The sequence below is a fragment of the Cynocephalus volans genome, chromosome 4 (genome assembly GCF_027409185.1).
Source record: "Cynocephalus volans isolate mCynVol1 chromosome 4, mCynVol1.pri, whole genome shotgun sequence".
NCBI lineage: Eukaryota > Metazoa > Chordata > Mammalia > Dermoptera > Cynocephalidae > Cynocephalus > Cynocephalus volans.
The window spans coordinates 149,299,516-149,322,256 of NC_084463.1; the positions used below are offsets into that span (position 1 = coordinate 149,299,516).

The following is a 22,741-nucleotide window of genomic DNA, read 5'->3' on the forward strand; positions in this document are numbered from 1 at the left end:
GTGAATGTATTTCAAATTAGGGTTTTTAAAAAGGTAATGAGTTAAAATAATGACTTTTGGGTCATCTTAATCTAACATGCCTGATGTCTTATAAGAGAAGATTAGGAAACAGACATGTACAGAGGAAAGACCATGTGAAGGCAAAAGAGAATATAGACATCTACAAAGCAAGGAGGGAGGCCTCAGAATAAATCAATCCTGAAAACACCTTGATCTTGAACTTCAATCATCTAGAACAGTGAGAAAAAAAATATTAAGCCACCTAGTATGTGGAATTTTGTTATGGCATCCCTAGAAAACTAATACATCAATATCAACATATATGTACATATGTGAATATGTGTGCATGCATGTATGTATAAACTTGGTAAAAAGCAAATGGATGACACAGTTTGTCTTCACATGTAAAAACTGCATAGGTAGAGGGTTGACTATAATCTTTATTTTGAAATGTTTAATAAGAATTAAAAAACCAATAAACTAACACAAAAGTTTTATAATAACTTTTGATACGGAGAAAATAAATATCCCTCTTAATTATTTTTTCAATTTAATGTTTAGTGTGCAAAATGAACTTTACCCATACACCAAATTTTCCCAAACACTTTTTTGATTGCTTCTTTTACATCTTTATTTCTCAAGCTGTAGATGATGGGATTGAGCATGGGAATCACAATGCTGTAAAATATCGACACTATCATGTCATGCTCCAAAATGTAGCTGGAACTTAGCCTCATATACATGAAGAGGATTGTCCCATGATAAATTGTCACTCCAGTTAGGTGAGAGCCACATGTGGAGAACACTTTTTGCCTCCCTTCAGCAGAGTGCATCTTCAGAATGGCCAACAGAATGAAACCATAGGAGACGAGGACTAATAGTATAGTGGATATCTCAATGGAGCCAAGAAAGAGAAATAGTACAAGCTGGTTTGTGTGTGTCAGAACAAGAAATAGTGAGGAGAGGAGGGATATCAGAAAAGAAATGTCTAATTTTCTTGTATCCACGGAAGGATAGGCTGAATGTGGCCACTGTGTGTACAGTAGCATTTAAAATGCCACCAACATAGGAAGCAACAATGAGTGGCACATAGACTCTGGGTGACATGCTCACTGAATACAGAAGTGGGTTGTAGATGGCTACATAGTGATCATAAGCCATTGCAGCCAAGAGAAAGCATTCTGTCGTTACAAAAGTAACAGCGAGAAACACCTGTACTGCACATCCAGGGAATGAAATGTTCTTATTCTTTGACATAAAATCTGTTAACATATTTGGAATAATAATTGAAGGAAAACAGGCATCCACAGAAGACAGCACACTCAAAAAATAGTACATGGGGTTATGAAGCCTGGAATCCCCAATAACCAATGCAACCAGTCCTCACTTTACCATGAGAGTAAAGAGCTAAATAGGTAGAAACAAGATGTAGAAGATGATCTGCAGTTAAATATTGTCTGTGAAACCCTTCAGTACAAATATGGTGACTTCAGTGACATTCTTCATGGTGATATCTTATAGAACAAACGAAGATATTTATAAAAATACAATTCATATCACTATGAAAATAATCAACCATATTGTGACTCAAGGTAATGTGAACTATGCCTGTATATCTATTTCTTGACAATGCATAGTTTCCAAGCACCAGATCAGGAAACAACAAGTCTATGGAAGGAGGGTTATTTCCAGTCACTGAAGAGTCAAATGGAGTGTATGGGGATTCACTCAGTGGCTGAGCTCATTCCATTTCTGAAACCATCAGGTCAACTGGCTAATTTACCACTGAACTCTGTCAACAGTTTTCATGTTAAATCACATTAAAATAAGTTATATAACTAAATTTTTTTTCACATCCAAACACGTGAGTATGAGTATCAGTGAACAGAGCACAGGAATGGGATGCCAAAACTCTATCACTTTCAGCAATTGTGCAAAATGACTTTCTGTACCCAACTAACCTGTAGACTGAGAATATTAATATTTATTTTACAACATTCAAATACATATTGAAGGAAAACATCTTAATGAAACTGAAACTTTAATATAATTTTAAATATAATATGCTGAATTAGGTTGATTCTATGTCGTAGTTTCTGTATTGTAACATTTTATAATATACATATTTTTAAATTTTCTAGTGCCATTAGGTCTTATTGGGATTGTCTGAATAGGACTAATCAAAATTTGGGGGAAGGGTGATACGGACTATGGTAATCATATGATAGCTTATGTTTCATTCAAATTTCTTGCTTAAATACTTGGTACTACATTGTCCATTTTTGCATAGTTTTCCATATTTATAACTTTTGGAAATCTAAATTCTTTGGAATCTATATGATTTTATACTTCCACAAATGTCTGGTGAAAATCAGCGGAATTACTCTGAAAAATTTTAAGATGCATGATTTTTCCATAATGGTTTGCATTTGCTTAGGTATTGTTGATTGGGGATTCAGTAAAATAACAGCTAAGTAACTATCCAAGAGTAACATTAAAATAGTTCAGAAAGACGAATAATTAAAATCACAACAAAAATACACAGTCTTTATAATAACACAAACATCAAGTTTTAAGAGCAGAAAATGAAAAAAGGAGTAGAAGGAATCTTTCCTGGGTAGTCCCATTGTTATAAAAACTGGCTGTCAAACAGTTACCTGTATGTGAATTCAAAGTTTCTATTATTAGTTGTAAGTCAATAGTCCCTTGGTCTTCTTGGGCAATTGATTTCAGGAACCCCCCCACCCCATACCAAAATTCATAACTGTTCAAGTTCCTTATATAAAATGGCATAGTATTTGCATATAAACTATGCACATACTCCATATACTTTAACTCATCTCTAGATACTTATAATAACGAATACAGTGTAAATATTATATAAATAGTTGCTATACTGTATCGCTTTTCATTTATATTACTTTATTGATGTATTTATTTTAATTGTTTTTCATTTTAAATATTTTCAATTAGTAGTAGGTTGAATTTGAAGACCCATAACCAGCAGATATGAAGGGCCAACTGTATAGCACTAGTTAGAGGATAGATTTTATTACAGTCATGTGTTAATTATTCATTTATTTTTATATACTCAAATTTGAGTCATTCTTGAGGGAATGCATTCTTCTGCAAATGACAATCTATAAACTACTTAGATTCATCCATTTATGTCAAACTTCAGTTTCAAGAGTTGCCATCAATCCCATCAGTAAGAGAGAGTGATGTTTGGATTAGTAATATTGATAAACATATACAAACAATATGCTGAGATAGGTAAAGTAAGGATTATGTAGAAGAATTGTCAGTATCAGGAAAAAAATATTTTCATAGAATTGCTAGAAAGAATAAAGGCAGAGAAGAAAAACTGCTCAAATGAAGTGTCTCTCTTCCTTCCTTTCTTCCTCACTCCTTTCCTCCACTCCTTCCTTTCTTCTTTCATTTGTTCCTTTTATCCTTTTTTCCTTCCTTCCTTCATTTATTTTTATTTGTTATTTTTAATCATGATTTTATGGAAAAGGCATTATTTTCCTCAAGGTATGCCTTTATATTTTTATTTCAACAGAGAAATATTTCTGGAACACTGAGTACAACCAAAGATGTTTTCTTAAAGTGGGATTACTATGTTTAAATAGCACCTAAATGGTACAAATACAGAGCATCCCTTACCACAATATACGTGTATTTGTAACACAATATCTCTGCATTAGTTTTCTCCTGTCAGGAGAGCTCTCCCCTCTGCTATGGACATTAGTACTCCCTTCAAATGTCAAAACTTATTCATGGTCACTGACATCAATTAATTGTATTTATCCAAACCACGCGCATTAGGACTGTGTGTTTAATTCATCATGAAAAAGATCCTTAATACAACTCAAAATTACAGAAATTGAAAAATTTTAGAATTTAAAATTTTAAAAGTCTACTTGATAAAAATAGTCACAAATGAAGTAGATTATAAGCCATAGTTTGGAGAAAATAGAAGATACACTTATACACTGCTTGAGTTAAAAAATAAGAGGCTACTAATCCATTGATAATGGACAAAGGTTTCATAAGACAATTCACAAAAAGAAACCACTTATAGTCAATGCATAGATGTTAGTTTCATAATAATCAGAAAAAATTGTAAATGTAAAATGATATAAAAATCTCTTACACACATTAAAAAAATAACAAAAATTTTACAATGTCTGACTACTAAATGATGTTGAGGAGATGAAGTAAAGCAAACATTCCGATTCTGCTGGTGGGTAAATTAAAGTTATACCCACTTTTGAAAACAATTTGTAAATGCTTAATAAGTTTATATTTCTAACAAAGTTAGAGAACATGTATAAGTAAATGAATTAACATGGTCAATCCAAAAACGTACATTTGAGTAAGAAAAAAAAAAGACATTTGCAAAGTAAGACATTCAGTATTTTAACAGGTTTAGAATGTCTGCAAAATTATAGTACATTTTGCTAATGACAATATATAAATATATAGTTAATCAATGACAACTTGCATATGAATGACAAATTGTAGGAAATTCTTAGCTCTGGTAAAGGAGATAATTTGATAGGGTCAAGAGCAAATTTAACAGGAAGAGGAAGGGGTGTCCAAAGAGTTTTAATTTTATAAAATACAAATTTCTATGGCAAAAAATAGTCAAAGACAGAATATTGGAAATATGTAAAGTTAATAATACTCACATAATATACATTACAAAAATAAGTGTGTTTTAATTTATAAACAAAAAGTTACACTTTTAATGTTTATCAGAACTATTAAGGTTAGTAGAATCTTAATTATATTTTTTGAATGTTGGTTAATTTTTAAAAGCAAATTAACTACGAAAAAAAATTGAAATGTTATAAAATAAAAACTATCATATTCAAATTAAAAATACAACTATGTTTTCACATATAATAGATGTAACCTATTATTGAGAATACATATAAATTATTTGGGCAAAATATAAAATTAGGTACTTCACCAAAATAGAACCCTAAATAACAATTAAGCAACTAAAATGATATTTGTGTTCATTTTTATTTAAGTAATTTATTGAGATAAAATCCACATGCCATAAAATTAGCCATTTTAAACAGAATCATTCTGTGGCAGTAATTACATTTATAAAATTGTGCAACCACCACCTCAATCTAGTTTCAAAATATTACCATCACTCCAACCTACCCATTTAATAATTTTTCACCATTCCTCATCCCAAGTCCCTGGCTAGCACCAATCTCTGTTCTGTCTCTGTTGATTTATTTATTCTGGATAGTTCATATAAATGGAATCATACCAAATATGAACATTTCTGCCTGGCTTCTTTTACTTAACATAGTGTTTTCAAGATCCATAAACATTTTACCAGGTATCACTATTTTATTTTTTCCTACGGGTAAAATATTCCCATTGTTTGCATGTACCACCATTTGTTCATTCATCTGTTGATAAACATTTAAACTCATTTTACCTTTCGTCTGTCGTGAATAGTACTGCAGGTACATATACTGGTTTGATTGCCTGTCTTGAAGTCTTTGGATTATATATCTAGAAAGAGAATTGTGAGGTCATGTAATAACTCTATGTTTAACTTATAGAGGTACCACCAAAGAGTTTCCCACAGTAGCTGAACCATTGTACATTTTACATTCCCACCAGTGATGCACGAGGGTATCAATTCTCCAGATCCTTGCCAACACGTGCTATTTTTTAGGTCTTTTTTCCCCATTTAAGTAAGTGAAAAGTGTTATCTCATTAGGGTTTTGATTTGCATTTCCCCAATAACTAGCAATGTTGAACAACTTTTCATAGATTTATTAACCGTTTGCATTTTATTTAGAGAATTGTCTTTTCAAATCTTTTGCTCATTTTTTAATTGGGTTATCTGACTTTACATTGTTAAGTTGTAGAATTTTTTTTATATATTCTGGATATTGAGCCATTATGAAATACATTACTTGCAAAATCATCTATATACAGATGTATTTCATTCTGTAGCTTATCTTTTTACTTTCTTGATAACGACCTTTGAAAAGTGTTTTTGTTTATTTTGATAACATACAATTTATGTATATTTTTTCCCTTTGTTGCTTATGCTTTTCTTTGTGTGTGTTTGTTTCAAAAAACCATTGCCAAGTTCATAGATGAGAAGATTTACTCCTATGTTTTCTTCTTAGTGTTTTATAGTTTTATTTCCTATACTTCATTTTTTGATCCATTTTGAGCTAATTTTTGGATATGTTGTGGGATACGGATCCAACTTTAATGTTTTTCATGTGTATTCCTAGTTGTTCTAATACCATAAATTAATTTTTAATTAGTTTTTAATCTAACCACGGTGCTATGACATTGCTATTTTTGATGTAGTAAAATTTGTGTTGCCAGCAATAGTACAAACAGATACAGAGGTGATTAAATAATACCCTCAATTTTTTTTCAAGGAAGATAAATTGCTAGATCTAGTATTAAAATCTAGATCTAGTTGACCTGAAAATATCTATACCATATGGCCTGATAATTTCTACATATCATACAAGTATGAAAAATAGACACATCATTAAATGTGAGCAAAATGATAAATAAAAATATGTGACTCTATTATTTGTAATAGAGAAGATTCAGAAGAAACCAAAATTCCCATCCAGTTAAAATGCATAAATTAAATACATGGCAATCAACATAATTAAATCTCAAATTCTTATGGATCTGTGGGAAGAAAATTAGCCAATCAAATATGAGGGGTGAAGTTCAATGTGTGTCTGAAATGGAAATTTATAACTTTTAAAAAAATTATTAATCTCCTTCCTACTTTAGTTTCTGATGTCATTTTCAATTTTTATTTTTATTTAATTTTTGTTTTTTTACTTGTACTTTTTACCTCTAGTGTATATGTAGGAAATTTATAGGAAAATATATAACTTATAGAATAAATTCTTAGAACTAAAATGTATTTCATTTTTTAAAAAGTAATGGACCTTTAATCTTACACAGCTAAGGTTCTAATTAAATATTTGCTGAGGTGAATTAAGGGTTAAAAAATTATATCAGGAGTTTTATTTTTTGACTTCAAAGCCTTCTTAATAAAGTCTTTTAGGACATGTGGGAAAAAAATGATGTAAACAGAGGACAGAAGCCAGATGGCAGAATAGAAGGCCCTACCACCCCTCTCTCCCACAAAGACAGAAAAAAGAACAAATGAACAAATACATTTCACTGAAAATAAATATAGAAGAGTTCTCGAGTCTTCAAAGGAGTAATGGAAACCCTGGTGAGCACAGAAACTAAGAATAGCATCACAATGAAAGAAAACACCTGGATAAGCTGGGAACCAGGAAGAACTCCATGTGAGAAAAATAAACAGAAGAACCCCAGCAGCCCTCAGCAATACCTTGGACACCTACTGTCCTAACCACTGAGGACCACTGTAGTCCTCACAGGCACTAAGCCCAGCTCAGGGAAATGCCTAGAGTCCAATAGTTTGCTCCCCCAGAGGAGCTGACACTGTGCTCTGCCTTCTGTGGCTACTGTGGGTAGTGTGCTATGCCATCTTGAAATTTGAACTACTTCTGGAAGGTGTCTTGCCTGGGGGTGAGTGACTCTTTTTCATCACAGAGGATAAAACATCATTGAAACACTCCTGCCCAGTGGCCCAGCATTCCCAAGCCAAGTTGTGAGCAGCTGTTACACTCTACCCTGACAGGCTAAGTTGTGGTGCTGCTCCCCTCCCAGTGTAGCATAGATGTGCCCCACTCAGTCAAGCCTAAGCTGAAACAGCACATCATCCCCTGGGACACTGGTGACTTGGGCACATCCTAGGGCTTAGCTGATATAGTATCCCACATCCCAAGGATAAAGAGCAGTGGCAAAGCTGAGATACCACAACCTGCAGGCTGAGCAACTTTAGTGCCCTGCTTTCCTGGAGCTGGCTAGCCCCCTAGAGACTGCATTTCTGACACATTCTTTTTTCTAGGGAGTGGAATGAACACTGTGCTGCTCCCTTCTCCCAGGGCCCAAACAACAACTGTGCCCGGCCAATCTACAGAACTTACTGTTGCAGTACCTGGCCTCACAGTGTCTGAGATATGGCTGAATCCCATCACCCCAAGGTATGGAGTCACCACTACACAGTGCCTCAACCTCTGGCACGAGAGTAACTACCGATCCTTATTTTTTGTGGTTCCTGGACTACATTTGTACTACGATCCCTGGACCCAAACCTCCAGAGGACCTCTTCTCCCACAGAGTATGAACAGTATGACTGGAGTATGGCTATGTTCTGTCCCTCGAGTCAGAGCAACAGCTACAGCTCTGCCCACTGGGCCTCAGCTGCCAATGGGTGCATCAAAGTTACAGATGCTACCACTGTGGACAATCTACCACAGAGAGTAAACTTATACCCTAAGACATAGGTGCCACAATAGACTGACAAGACCCTGATCCAAGGAACCTGGCTTTAGAGCCACTCACAGCACCTGCACCTGGAACCCAGCAGTGCTGTAGCTGCCGTTAGGTCATGTCAGGCAAAACACCAAGAGGGAATTCCTCAGTGAAATCTCCCCATTGTGGGGAAAATGAAAATAGGGGGACCCCAAGGGTTTTTGCCACTGAAAACTTTAGCAACCTACACTGCTACTCTCAATGCTATAAATTTTTACATCCTTTGTCACTGAGGCACCCACAGTTATTGGTGACATGGATCACAGATTTGAAAGCTGCTCAGGGACTATACTACTACTTCTATGCAGAACTATAATTTCCAAACCATTTCTACTAAAACCCATCTGCAGGGGAAAAACTCTTTCTATATAAGCAACTCCGTAAAGTTTGGAAGAGCCAATTGTTTAACCACATGTAAAGACATCAACTAAGGGACACAAGAAATATAAAAAAGCAAGGAGATATGACACCACCAGAGGAATACAATAGTACTCCACAGACCCCAAAGAAAGAAAATTTACAATCTGCTGGAAAAGAAATTCAAAATAATGATCTTAAGAAAACTCAATGAGATACAAGAGAATACGGATAAACAATTCAATGAAATCGAGGAAGCAATTCATAATATAAACAAGAAATATAAGAAAGACATAGATATTGAAAACATACATTAAATTACTGTTAATTAGAGATGAATAGCACTACTGCAGATCACTACAACTTATTTGTTTATATCTAGCTCTAATTTTGTACCCATTAACCAACCTTTCTCTATGTCCCTCTTCTCCCTCTTCCCCGCTGCTAGTGACCAAAGTTCTAATCTCTGCTTCTACAAGTGGAACTTTTTTTTCCAGCTCCTACATATGAATGAGACCACGTGGTATTTATCTTTCTGTGCTTGACTTATTTCACTTAACATAATGTCTTCTAATCTCAGTCATGTTGCCACAAATGACATTATTTCATTCTTTTTTATGACTGAGTAGAATTAAAAAAACAGCAATTGTATCAGGGTATATATGAGAAAATTCCCATTAGACTAGAAGTAGATTTTTCATTAGAAACCTTACCAGACAGGAGAGAATGCATTGATATATTTAAAGTGCTCAAAAAAAATATTACTAGTCACATATACTATACTCCTTAAAGCTATGCATCAGGAATAAAGAAGAAATAAAATCTTTCCAAGATGAGCAAAATAAAGGAATTCATCACCACGATACTGGCTTTTTAAGTAATGCCTAATGGAGTCCTACATCTGGAAGGAAAAGGGCAACAACTACCATCATGAAAACACTCAACATATAAAACTTATTGTTAAGTCAGATACACAATCAGAAAAGAGAAAGAAACCACAACTTACCACTATAGAAAACCACCAAACTGAAGAATAAGCAATAAGAGAGAAAGAGAAACAAAGGACTAACAAAAAAAAAAAAAAAAAAGAAGAAGAAAAAAAAGAAAAAAGGATAATCAACAAAATGACAGAAATAACTTCCCAGTTATTAATAATAACCTTGAATGTAAATAAACTTCAACAATTAGAAGGTATAATGTGGTTGAATGGATATTGTAAAAAACACTCAACTATATGCTGCATGTAATAAACTCACTTCACTGGCAAATGCACACATAGAAGCCAATCAGAAAACATCAAACAGGTGACTATTCCACCAGATGCACACATATCAACACTAGTAAACAAGAAACACGAAGAATCACAGAAACAGGACACTACCAAAGAAACACAATAATGCTCCAGTAACTGACCTCAAAGAATCAGAAATTGACAGCTGTCTCTAAATAAATTCAAATAAATAAAATTAAGGATATTCACTGAGATACAAGAGAATAGAAGCAAACAATTCAACAAATTTGAAAAACAATTCTTGATTTGAATAAGAAATTTAACAAAGAAAGATCATAAAAATATGCAGAAATCTTGGAATTTAAGAATTCACTGAATGAAATAAAAAATACATCTAGAGGCTCAACAACAGACTACATCAAGCAAAAAAAAAAAAAAAAGAAAAGAAAAGAAAGAAAGAAAGAAAGAAATTCTTATCTCGATGAGAGCTGTTTGAAATAAAACAAGAAGATAAAGAAAGAAAGAAAGAAAGGAGAAGAAAAAAATGGGCAAAGCATACAAGATTTATGGGATACTATTAAATGAACAAACATTCAAATTATGGGCATTCCAGTAGGAGAAAAAAAGTATGTATTGAAAACATATTTAATTAAATAATACCTGAAAACTTCCCCAGTCTTAGGACAGATATAGACATCCAGATGCAGAAGGATCAAAGGTTGCAAAATACTTTCAACTGAAAAAGGTCCTCTACTAGAAGCACTGCAGTCAAACCATCAAAAGATAAAGACAAAGAGAGAATTCTAAAAAGAGCAAAAGTGTCAAGTCATGTATAAGGGGATCCCCATTAGACTCGCAGCATACTTCTCAACAGAAACTCTTTAGGCCAGAAGAGAATGCAATGATATATTCAAAATACTGAAAGGAAAAAACAAAACAAAAGAAAACAAAAACAAACAAAAAAACTCTGCCAGCCAATAACATTTACCCCAAAAAGCTATCCTTTAGAAATTAAGGAGAAATAAAGTATTTACCAAAGAAGCAAAAATTAAGGGAATTCATTGCCATCTGACCAGCCTTACAAGAAATGTTTAGGGGAGTCCTATATATAGAAGAGAAAGAACAATAAAAATTATGAAAACAACAGAAAATATATAACATACTAGTACAGCAGATACACAAATTAGAAAAAGAAATGAATCAAACCTTATCAATACAGAAACCACCAAACTCTAAGAATAAACAATAAGAGTTGAAGAAAAGAACGAAGGATAAACAAAGCAACCAGAAATCAACCAACAAAATGACAGGAGTAAAATTGCATATATGAATAATAACCTTGAGTGTAAAGGATTAAATGTCCCAATTATAAGACAAAGACTGGATTAAAGAAAAAATATATATATATATATTTATATATGACCATCTCATTAGACTCAGAAAAGTTTCATAAAAGTTAACATTCCCTTATGACAAAAACTCTCAGCAAATTCCACATAGAAGGAAAGTATCATAACGCAATAAAGTCTATAGATGACAAGCCCATAGCTAACATCAAGCTTTCAGCTTTTTTCCTAGATACTGGAACAAGACAAGGATGCCCACTCTCACCGCTCTTATTCAACATGGTACTAGAAGTCCTAGCCAGAGCAATTAGCCAAGAGAAAGAAATAAAGGCCAACTAAATTGGAAAGGAGGGAGTCAAATTGTCCCTTTTTGCAGATGACATAATTAGATAGAGAAACCTAAAGACCAAAAAAATTCCTAGACCTGATAAACAAATTCAGTAAAGTTGTAGGACATACAATCAATATTAATAAAAGTAACATTACCATACACCATGAACAAATTCATGGAAAATAAATCAATAAATTAATCCCATATATATTAGTAACAAAAACAACAAAATACCTAGGAATAAATTTTTAAAAAGAGGTGAAAGATATCTACTAATACAACTGTAAAACACTGACTAAAGAAATTAAAGAAAACACAAAAATGGAAAGACATTTCAAGTTCAGGGATTGGAAGATTCAGTATTGTCCAATTGATCACAGTACCCAAAGTGATCTACAGATTCAATGCAACCCCCGTATCAAATCACCAATGACATATTTCACATGTAAGCCATATATGACAAACCCCTGCCAATATCATCATGTATGTGGTAAGCTGAAAGATTTACCTTTACAAACAGGAACAAGACAAAGATGCCTTCTATCTCCACTCCTATTTAACGTACTATTGTAAATGCTTGCCAGAGCAACTAGACAATAGAAAGAAATAAAGGGCATCCAAACAGGAAAAGACAAAGTCAAATTGTCCTTGTTTGTAGATGGCATCGTTCTATATATAGAAAACCTGAGCGACTCTACCAAAAAACTCTTCGAGCTGATAAACAATTTCAGTAAGATTGAAGGATACAAAATATTTGTTTGTATGTATGTGTGTGTATATATATCTATATATCTATATATCTATATCTCTTTCTCTCTCTATATATATATATCAGTAGTATTTTTATACTCCCAACAACAAACTAGTGGAAAAAGAAATCAAGAAAGAAAGCCTGTTTACAATAGTCAACAAAAAAAGTAATATCCCTAGAGATAAATCTAAACAAGGAGGTGAAAGATCTCTACAATGAAAGGTACAAATCACTAATGAAAGAAATTAAAGAGGACAGCAAAACATGGAAAGACATTCCTTGTTCATGGATTTTAAGAATAAACAGTGAAAATGTCCATACTACCCAAAACCATCTACATATTTAATGTGATCCCCCTCAAAATAACGATGATATTCTTCACAGAAATAGGAAAGAAAGAATCCTAACAGTCATGTGCAACAAAAAATATTCCAAATAGCCAAAGCATTCTTGAGCAAAAAAGTAAGGCCAGAGGTATTACACTTCCTGACTTCAAACTATATTACATATCTGTAGTAATCAGAACAGCATGGTAATGCCATAAGAGAAGAGACTTGGACCAATGGAACACAATAGAGAACCAAGAAATCAACCGACATATTTACAGCCAACTGATCTTCAACAAGGGCACCAAGAGTATACAATAGAAGAAAGAAACTTGATTTGTACCTCTCACCATATAACGAAATCAACTCAAAATGGAGTAAAGGCTAAAGTATAAGACCTGAAATTTAAGAACTCCTAGAAGAAAATGTAGGGGAAACACTCCAAGATGTAGGGTTGGGCAAATACTTTATGAGTAAGATTCCAAAAGCAGGGAAAACTAAGGAAAAAATAAACAAAGAGTATTATATGAAACTAGAAAAGCTTCTGTATGGCAAAGGAAAAAATCAACAGACTGAAAAGATGACCTACAGAATGAGACAAAATATTTGCAAACTATACTATGCATCTAACAAAGGACGTATATCCACAATTTGCAAAGGGTTCAACAACTTTAGAGTAAAACAACAAAACAAAAACAAAACAAAACAAAACAAAACCCCCAAGTAATCCAATTTAAAAAATGGCCAAAGGAGTTAAATAGACATTTCTCAAGGAAGATATACAAATGGAAAACAGGTATATGAAAAAATGCTTAGCATCACTAATCATCAGCGAAATGCAAATCACAACCACTTTGAGATATCATCTCACCCTAGTTTGATGGCTATTATGAAAAAGATGGTGAATAACAAATGCTGGTGACAATGTAGAGAAAGGGGAACACTTCTGCACTGTTGCTGGAACTGCAAATTTCTACAGCTATTACTGAGAACACCATGGAGGTTCTTCAAACAACTACAGATAGAAGTATCATATGATCCAGCAATCCTACTCCTGGGTATACATCCAGAGGATTGGAAATCTTCATGTTGAAGGGATACCTGCATCCCCATGTTTATTGCAACTCTATTTCCAGTAGCCAAGCTATGAAACCAACCTAGATGTCCATTGATGGATAACTAAATAAGGAAAATTTGAGTATATACACAATGGAATACTACTCAGCCATTAAAAAGAATGAAATTCTGCCATTTGCAGCAACACAGATAAGTCTGGAGAAAATTATGCTAAGTGAAACAACCCAGGTGCAGAAACAGACATACCACATGTCCTCACTCATAATTAGGAGCTGAATTCAAAAATAAACAAATAAACAATAAAGAGAGACAGAGAGAGAGAAAAAAACAACAATCACAGTAATATGTTGAACTTTTAGAAGGAGAGAAAAGAACTGTGGTTAGTAGAGGTGGAAAAGGAGAGGGGAGGGAGAGGGGGATGGGGGTTAACAAGAAATTGTTTACTGGACACAAAGAAAGATTGTGTATTGTAATGATAAATAAGCTAATTATCTTGTTCTGACCATCACACATTGTACACAACTACTAAAATTCAATTTTGTATCCCATGTATATGTACGATATATTATCTTAAAAAAAAAAAAAAGTAAGAAAATTGAACTCATAGAAGTAAGCATAGAATGTTGGTTACCAGTGACGAGGATTGAGGATGAGTTGGAGAAATGTTGGTTGACTGGAAAAAAAAAAAAAAGAAATCAGTTAATATCAGAGGAATAGATTTAAGAGATCTATTGTACAACATGGTTACTATAGTCAATGATAATACTTTGTTTTCTTGAAAATTTCTAAAAGAGATTTTAAATACTCTCTCCACAAAAAAAATATGTGACAAAGTGTATATACGGGTTGAGCATCCTTAACCTAAAAATCCAAAATCTGCAATGCTAAAAATCTGAAGCTTTCGCAGCACTGACATTATGCCACAAGTAGAATTGTACTGGCAATTCAAGGTACACAACCTTTTTTAATGAACAAAATTATTTAAAATATTGCATAAAGTTAACTTAAGTCCATGTGTATATAAAACATAAATGAATTTTGTGTTTTAACTTGGGTCCCATCCCCAAGATATATTATGTATAAGCAAATATTTCAAAATTAGAAAAATTTAAAAATCTGAAACACTTCTCATCCCAAGCATTTTGGATAAGTGATACTCAATCTGTATTAATTAGCTTCATGTAGACCTTCCACAACATGTGTGTATTGTGAAACATGCCGTACATGACAGACACACGTAATTTTTATGTTTTAATTAAACATTTCAAAACAAGATATTGGTGCACAAAATTAATATTATAACTAAATTATTGAAAAATGCATGTGACCAGTACCTTGAAACAGATGTTTAATTCTTTAGCTACATGTATTATATTTGTTTTGTCATTATTAGTACACACTCAAGCATTATTCTGTAAGGAATAAATCCACTGATTTTGAATTAAATATCTTAACTATGATTTTTTCCCTCGTTCATTTTTCTCTCACTGTATCTTTAAAGAATAAATGTTTCATAAATTGTGTGATCTATCGATACAAAAAATGCACACACAGTTTACCACAATTCTATTTACCTACACTACAGTGGGCTCAGTTTTGCTTTGGGTAAATAAAATAGTGAAAGGCACTTAACTTGATGTTAAGCACTTCAGCTACAGTGCTCTTAAAACTGGCATTTCTAACTAGGTACCAAAAGAGGAGTTTCACTAGATTTGACGAAGACAATACTAGCACATATTGAAAGGATTCAGTCATAAATAGGAAATGGCTATGATTCTTGAAGAATTTAATAATACAGGGTCTACTTTTTAAGTTAATGTACTCACATTTATGAAGGCAATTTTAATATAAGGCAGAAAACTCCAAATATCTTCTGTTTGATGTTAACACAAAGCTTACTTATTAGGGGAATGGATTTGTGTGTGCATTACTTTATTTCATCTTTGTAGCAACTCTCACAGTTAAGTGCCAGAGGCAAGAGTCAATCCCAAGTCTTCCTCATAATGCATGCGCTTTTTGTCATTTTACACCGCCTTCTATCAGACCATGGCATCATTCTGCACATTACACACCTATCTGCCACCATCCACAGTGAAATGAAACAAAACATAATTCTTGATATAGTTGGATTTTTTGTAAAATCATTGAGACTAGAGAAATATTAAAAATAAGTAATAGTCCAAAGTGACTTCTAAATTACATAGCTAGCAAAACAAACTTTAAATTCTTGATTGTTTTTGTATTATATCAAAGTATAAGCTGCTGATAGTTGAATAGGTCGAATGTGCTCTTTCCTTCTGTAGGTAAATTCCTGATTGTCCATACGTCAAATTGGTGTTTCTTCTTCCATTTTGAAAACGAAAGCATACATTCTATTTGAAGAATTCTTATTTAGCTCCACAAAAAAATGTAATATTTTATATTTTCTTTGTTGTTTTTCAGGATGTGTTGGTTTTTAATTCCTAGGTAGAAGCATGCATAAACCAGATTTTGATGACTGCATTCTATTCACGTATGCCATGGGCAAGAATTAAAGTGTTTCATACTGTGTGTTTAATAGTTAAAATGTGTAGTACAAAGTAACATATTTAACCTTAATTTTTTAGGTTCTATCTCCGAAAACATTCTTCAAATTATGTGGAAATTTTTCTTACCTGTGAAACAGCAAATGCAGCTTTAATTGCATTATGAATATGGCTCATTTAGTTTGCTTATATTTACTTTCTGGGCTGTTGATGAAACCCACAGGAGATGTCCTTAGGGGAATATGCTCCAATTATCTTCTGGTTCAAAATAGCAATATGATGATTTACTCAATAATAAAAAGGTAAAGGGCTCTGGAAATATGCATCACATATTGGCATTTATCTAATGAATGGCCTCGGGTTTAAAATGATGGCTTAGAAAAAATGTTTTAAAATGTTTTAACATTAAGATAAGAAATCTTAAGATATGAGATGTAATTTTACAACATAGCTTTGACACTGGGTTAGAACTTAACTTCCTTAAGGCCTAGTTTCCTCATGCTGGCAATGTAAGTCATTTTCAACAATGAGTCAGTACATACGGTAAACAACAATCATGTAAAATCCCTGTCTTTTGCAGAAACTAGCAGATGAATTTAGTCATTCAAATACATTAAAGTTTTACTCTGTTCAAATTATAAACTTCTGTGTTTGCAATGCATAAAGTATAAGTTTTGAATTTATTGGGGGATTGTTAGTAGAGGTCATAAAATCTACAAAAATGCCATAAATGTGGAGGAGACAAAAAATTTAAAACTCTGTAAGACTTCACAATGTATGCAATTTTGTGAATTGGGAATGCTAATCTTTAGTTAGTTACTCAGATAAGATAGAATATATATACAAACACACACAGACATATGCATTAAACACATGCACAAGCACACAGAAATACATACACATAATGCATACACACACACGTATGTCCCCGGAACCATAATAGATTTATTTAACATTGATAGATCAAGAAAGCACAAAATAATTTTTACTTTTCATCAGTTTTCCAGATGCTCCCGATGACAGCCAGGTTGGAACTGGCAGATATAGTGAAAACTTCTCATTTTATAAAAAAGCAAATCGAAGTCTAGAGTAGTGAGGTGATTTGCAGAACCATTTATGTGTTTATTTACACAAACACATTTGAGGGTCTACTATGTGGGAAAGAAATGAAAAAATAATGTCAGGGACTTTAAATACCGTGAAGAGAAGTAAAGCTGAGAAAGGGGAAAGGTATAATGTTGTAATGGAGTTTGGACATATTTAAGAGGGTATAGGGTGTACCACCATGATGAGGTGACATCAGAGCCAAAAACTGAATGAAGTGACTAAATGTAACACCGAGAACCCTTTTCAGAACCAACCACTTTTAAAGATGCACAGATGAAAAAGACTGCCAGACATCTGAGTAAACACTCTGCTATGAAAAAGAGAACAAAATTAAAAAATACTAAAAGAAAGTGAATGGAAACTGAGATTGGGGAGACAGAAATTTTTAAAATCTAATTAATAAATCCAGAATTCTCCAGAAAGCCACATTCTAAAAATGCAATACATGGATCAACAAATAAAAGTTGAGCAAAATTAAATGAAAGAAAATATAAATTGATGATATCTTTGTCAAAATTACATTTAAAAGGATCTTCACTAAAGATTTTTAATTGAAAATGCATTTAGGGAAAATAATCAAGTGGAATTTTACAAAGAAATTATTAACATGCTTTTTAAAATATACACAAAATCGTATTGCTTGAATTTAAACAATACAAGTAACTGTTACAAAAGTTTCAACAAAAAAATAAAACGGAAAATGTAAAAATTGCTTCTAAAATAGCTGTTAAAAGTTAAAACTGCAATTCTAGAAAATATAGAAGAAAATTTCAAAATAAAAGAAATTTTAGCAGTAGCACTCCACCTGAGTAAAGTTTATGAGATGTCACAATATGCAAAATTGTCATCAACTCTTTGCTTTACAAGTTTTCTCTGTTAAAAATGTAAAACAAACAAATTAAACATTTAGTTTAAGAATTTGTTTTTAAAGACTGTTACAAGCCCAAAGAAATCAGAAGTTAATGATTTTTCAAAATACACAGAATTTTAACAAAAATGTAGTTTACTTAAGCTTGTTAACACATCACAGAAAGGCAGGGTTTTCAAATGTTTAGTATATTCACACAAATGACACACCACTGCATACAGATTATTTACTTGGTGAATTTACGACATTTCAGGTCTGAAGCACTGCAAGATGACAGATTTGATTTTGATCATATGCAAAGTATATACTAATCTCATAGATTTCAATGGAAAGAAATTATCAAATGTTAAATTTGTGAGTGCATACAGAAATCTGCAAAACAGTACATAGAAATGACAGAACTTTTTATATATGTAATATATATATATTTGAAACTATTATTATCAATAATATTATAGTGTTTCATTTACTTTAATATTTTTCAATATCTTCCAAATGTTCTCCAAAATTAATGCCTACCATTTTCCTATCACTAATTTCTATTGCAGTATTTTACTTTGTTCTAAATCCAAAATTGAAAGCTGCTGATTTTTTGCCTTCTTAGCTATTTTTGCTTGTTGATCAAATTAACCAAAAGTAATTTTAAAAAGAAAAAAAAAAGAAAAGAAAAATTCAAGTGCCTAGTTTTCAAGGAAAAAAAAAAAAGAAAGAAAGGCATTTACCACAATTGGAAAAACACTGATTCACCAGACACAGGCTGTTCCCTGCATCTTTTCCCTTCTTAGGGCAGTAGTTCATTGGTAAACCAAGTCATGTGAGAATGGAGGCTGAGTCTCATTCCTACACCCTCTCCTCAAAGGAGAAGGGGACCAGAAGAAAAGGTCCTTTTAGGGGATAATTATGGGACATGGGCTTAGCCCACAAAGATGTGAGGGCTCTGACCAGTGGGAAGAGACTTCTCAGGAGGGAGGAATGGGGAAGCCATTCTGAACCTGGACCCCCACCACCCATTGTCACATCTTGTCCAGACAATTCTGAGGGGCTGTTCTGGAACATATCTGGACAATGGAGGTCGAAGGACAGTTCAGGCTTTGATGGTACTCTGGCGAGGCCTGTTTTGTAGAGACAGGATATTAATGCTCAGCATCTAGGCTGTCCTGTGGTCACTTGAGTTGCCTGGTTGAGCCCAAGTCTGTTTTTACTATGGAGGAGGCAGAAGAGTCTGAATGGCTCCCAGATCCCAGATTCTGAGTCTCAGTTTCTTTGGGAGATACTGGAAATTCTGGTGAGGATCCTGGGAAGACCTCTTGCCTGGTGCCTGAATGCTCCATGTGGAGTCCTGGATACATTTATGTTTGGCAGAAAAAGAGCTGGGTTTGAATTCCTGCTTTTTATTTATTATTATTATACATATTCATGTGGTACAAAGCTGACTGTCACAACTGGTGCCCAAGATTTAATGACCAGACCAATACTATCAGCATATCCATTACCACCAATTGTGATTATTCCCCTTGTCCCCCACCCAAATAATCCCCAACCTCCTTCCCGTTCCTCCCCTCCACTACCCCACCCCACAACCCTAGGTATGCTCTCTCTCTCTGCAAGTCCATTGCACCACTGTTGCCTTTCTTTCCTTCCTTCTTTCTCCTGTAGCTCCCACTTATGAGTGAAAATATGTGGTATTTTCCCCTCTGTGCCTGGCTTACTTCACTCAACATAAGTTTCTCCAAGCTCAACCATGTTGTTGTGAAAGGCTGAATTTCATTTGTTTTGTGGCAGAGTAATATTCCACAGTGTATGTATACCACACTTTCCTTATCTATTTGTCCATCTATGTACATTTAGGTTGGACTCAACTCTTGAGTATTGTAAATAGAGCTCTGAGGAACATGGGAGTGCAGGTATCCTTTGGGTACGGTGATTTCCATTCCTTTAGGTATATACCTAGAAGTGGGATTGCTGGATTGTGTGGTAGATCTGTCTTTGTTTGAGAAACTTCCACACCATTTTTCCTAATGTTTGTACCAGTTTACATTCCCACCAACTGTATAGGAACTTTTCCTTCTCTCCACATCCTTGCCAGCATTTGTTATTCTCCATCTTTTTGATTATAGCCAGTCTAACTGGGTGAGGTGATATCTCAATGTGGTTTTAATTTGCATGTCCCTGATAATTTTTGACGTTGAGCATTTTCTTAAGTGGCTGTTGGCCATTTCTATGTTCTTCTTAGGAAAATGTCTATTCAGCTCGTTTACCCATTTTTTAACTGGGTTTTATATATATATATATATATATATGTTTTTTTTCCACTTTGTAGTTGCTAGAGTTCCTTGTACATTCTGCATTATCCCTTGTCAGATGTATAGCTTACAAATGTTTTATCTCCACTCTGTCAGTTGTCATTTCACTATTGATTGTTTCCTTTGCTGTACAGAAGCTTTTTAGTTTGATAGAATCCCATTTATTTGTTTCTTATTTTGTTGCTTGTGCTTTTGGGCCCTGTTCGTAAAGTCTGTGTCCAGTCCTACTTCCTGAAGTCTTTCCCCTATATTTTCCCATAGTAGTTTTATAGTTTCATGTCTTTAATACATTTGGAGTTGATATTGGTGTATGGTGAGAGGTGCAGGTCTAGTTTCATTCTTCTGCAAGTGGATAGCCAATTTTCCCAGCACCACTTATTGAAGAGACAGTGTTTTCCCCAATGTGTGTTTTCATTGCCTTTGTAAAAAATCCATTGGGTGTAAGTTTGTGGGCTGATTCTGGGTTCTCTGTTCTGCTCCACTGATCTGAATGTCTATTTTTATGCAAGTACCATGCCATTTTGGTTACTATAGCTTTATAGTATAATTTGAAGTCGCATACTGTTATGCCTCTGGCTTCATTTTTATTTTCATTTCTGCTCAGGATTTCTTTGGCTATTTGAGGTCTTTGCTTGGTCCATAGGAATGTTAGGATTTTTGGCTTTTGTATTTCTGTGAAGAATGTCATTGGTATTTGATAGGTATGGCATTGAATCTGTAGATGTTTTGGGTAGTATGGACATTTTCACAATGTTAATTCTTCCACTCTGAGAGCATGGAATGTCTTTCCACCTTTTCATGTGCTCTCTAATTTCTTTCAACAGTGTTTTGTAGTTCTCATTGTAGAGATTTTTTATGTCCTTGGTTAAATTTGTTCCTAGGTATTTTGGTACATTGTACTTGGACTTTCACTTTTTTCAATAAATTTTTTGATTTCCTGCTTTATTTCTTCTTTGATCCATTGGTCATTTAGAAATATATTGTCTAATTTCCATGAATTTGCATAGTTTCCAAGATATGTTGACTCCAGAGAGCATGCTTATAATGCTGTTTAAAATTTTAGCAAATCTGAGAAAAAAAAAAAAAAAAAACCCAGAATTCCAAGTATTATGTATTGGCTAGTTCCCTTAACTAACAATGTGAATGAAGTTCTCACCAGCTGATACATAGACGTTTTGAGGGATCACAAGGAATGGTGCAGGCTCACCATTCTAGTTTGGCAATGTTACCTAATTTTATCTACATACAGTATTTATACAAAGTATTTTATTATTTTAGCATACTTTTCATTTTATAAACAACAAATTATAAAAGAAAGGCAACATCAGCCTTGAGACTAGTAAAAATTTTATAATTAATTTAATGACTCAACACTCACTTCTTCTGTATATAACCAGTTTAAATGTTTTAATATGAATGAAAATAAATTAAAATATTAAAAGAAAGATGAAATATTTTTGTAAGAATCTGAAACGGTACACAGTGAGAATCAGAGTAAAATATTTTTGTGAATCTTGCAAATGTCATGATAATGAAATCAATTTTCATATAGATTTAAAAGTGACTCTTGCAGGAAAGTGTGTTCATTCTCTTTGATTTTAGGAGGTACTTTTTTGGTGTGGATAAAAAAGCTACTCTTGTATCTATTATATCTTTGATGAACTTTGGAAAGGACAATTCTAGTCATTGAAAAATTAGTGATGCTGAGACAGGCTAATTTGGAGAGTAAGAAGCCAGCATCAAACTATTCAGCAATAGGTAACCTCAGGATTTAAGACATATGAGAGGCTAGTCGTGACTTTCTGTGGCAATGCCACCTCAGCATACATGGTGATTGCAAAATTACTATTAACAAAGTTTTCGTGCTTAATGTATTCCCAGTATTGAAACCCATTTTGTTCAGGTTTAGAGTTGTGTATAATGAGAAAGCAATTCTTGTAAACATTTACTGTGTCATGGCAGATGCCAAAGTCTGATCAAATAATTCTCATTCAGTTTAAACTATAATATAGTTAAATTCCCTAATCCATTGCATTTTAAACTATGCTTCTTACATCACCTCTTTCTCAAACTTTCTTTCTCTTTT

At 33.4% G+C, this 22,741-nt stretch overlaps 1 pseudogene; it reads right to left on the reverse strand.

Annotated features, from left to right (window-relative positions):
* Positions 1 to 557: 557 nt before the first annotated feature.
* LOC134376518 (olfactory receptor 5T9-like) lies at positions 558 to 8,093 on the reverse strand (annotated as a pseudogene).
* Positions 8,094 to 22,741: the final 14,648 nt, after the last annotated feature.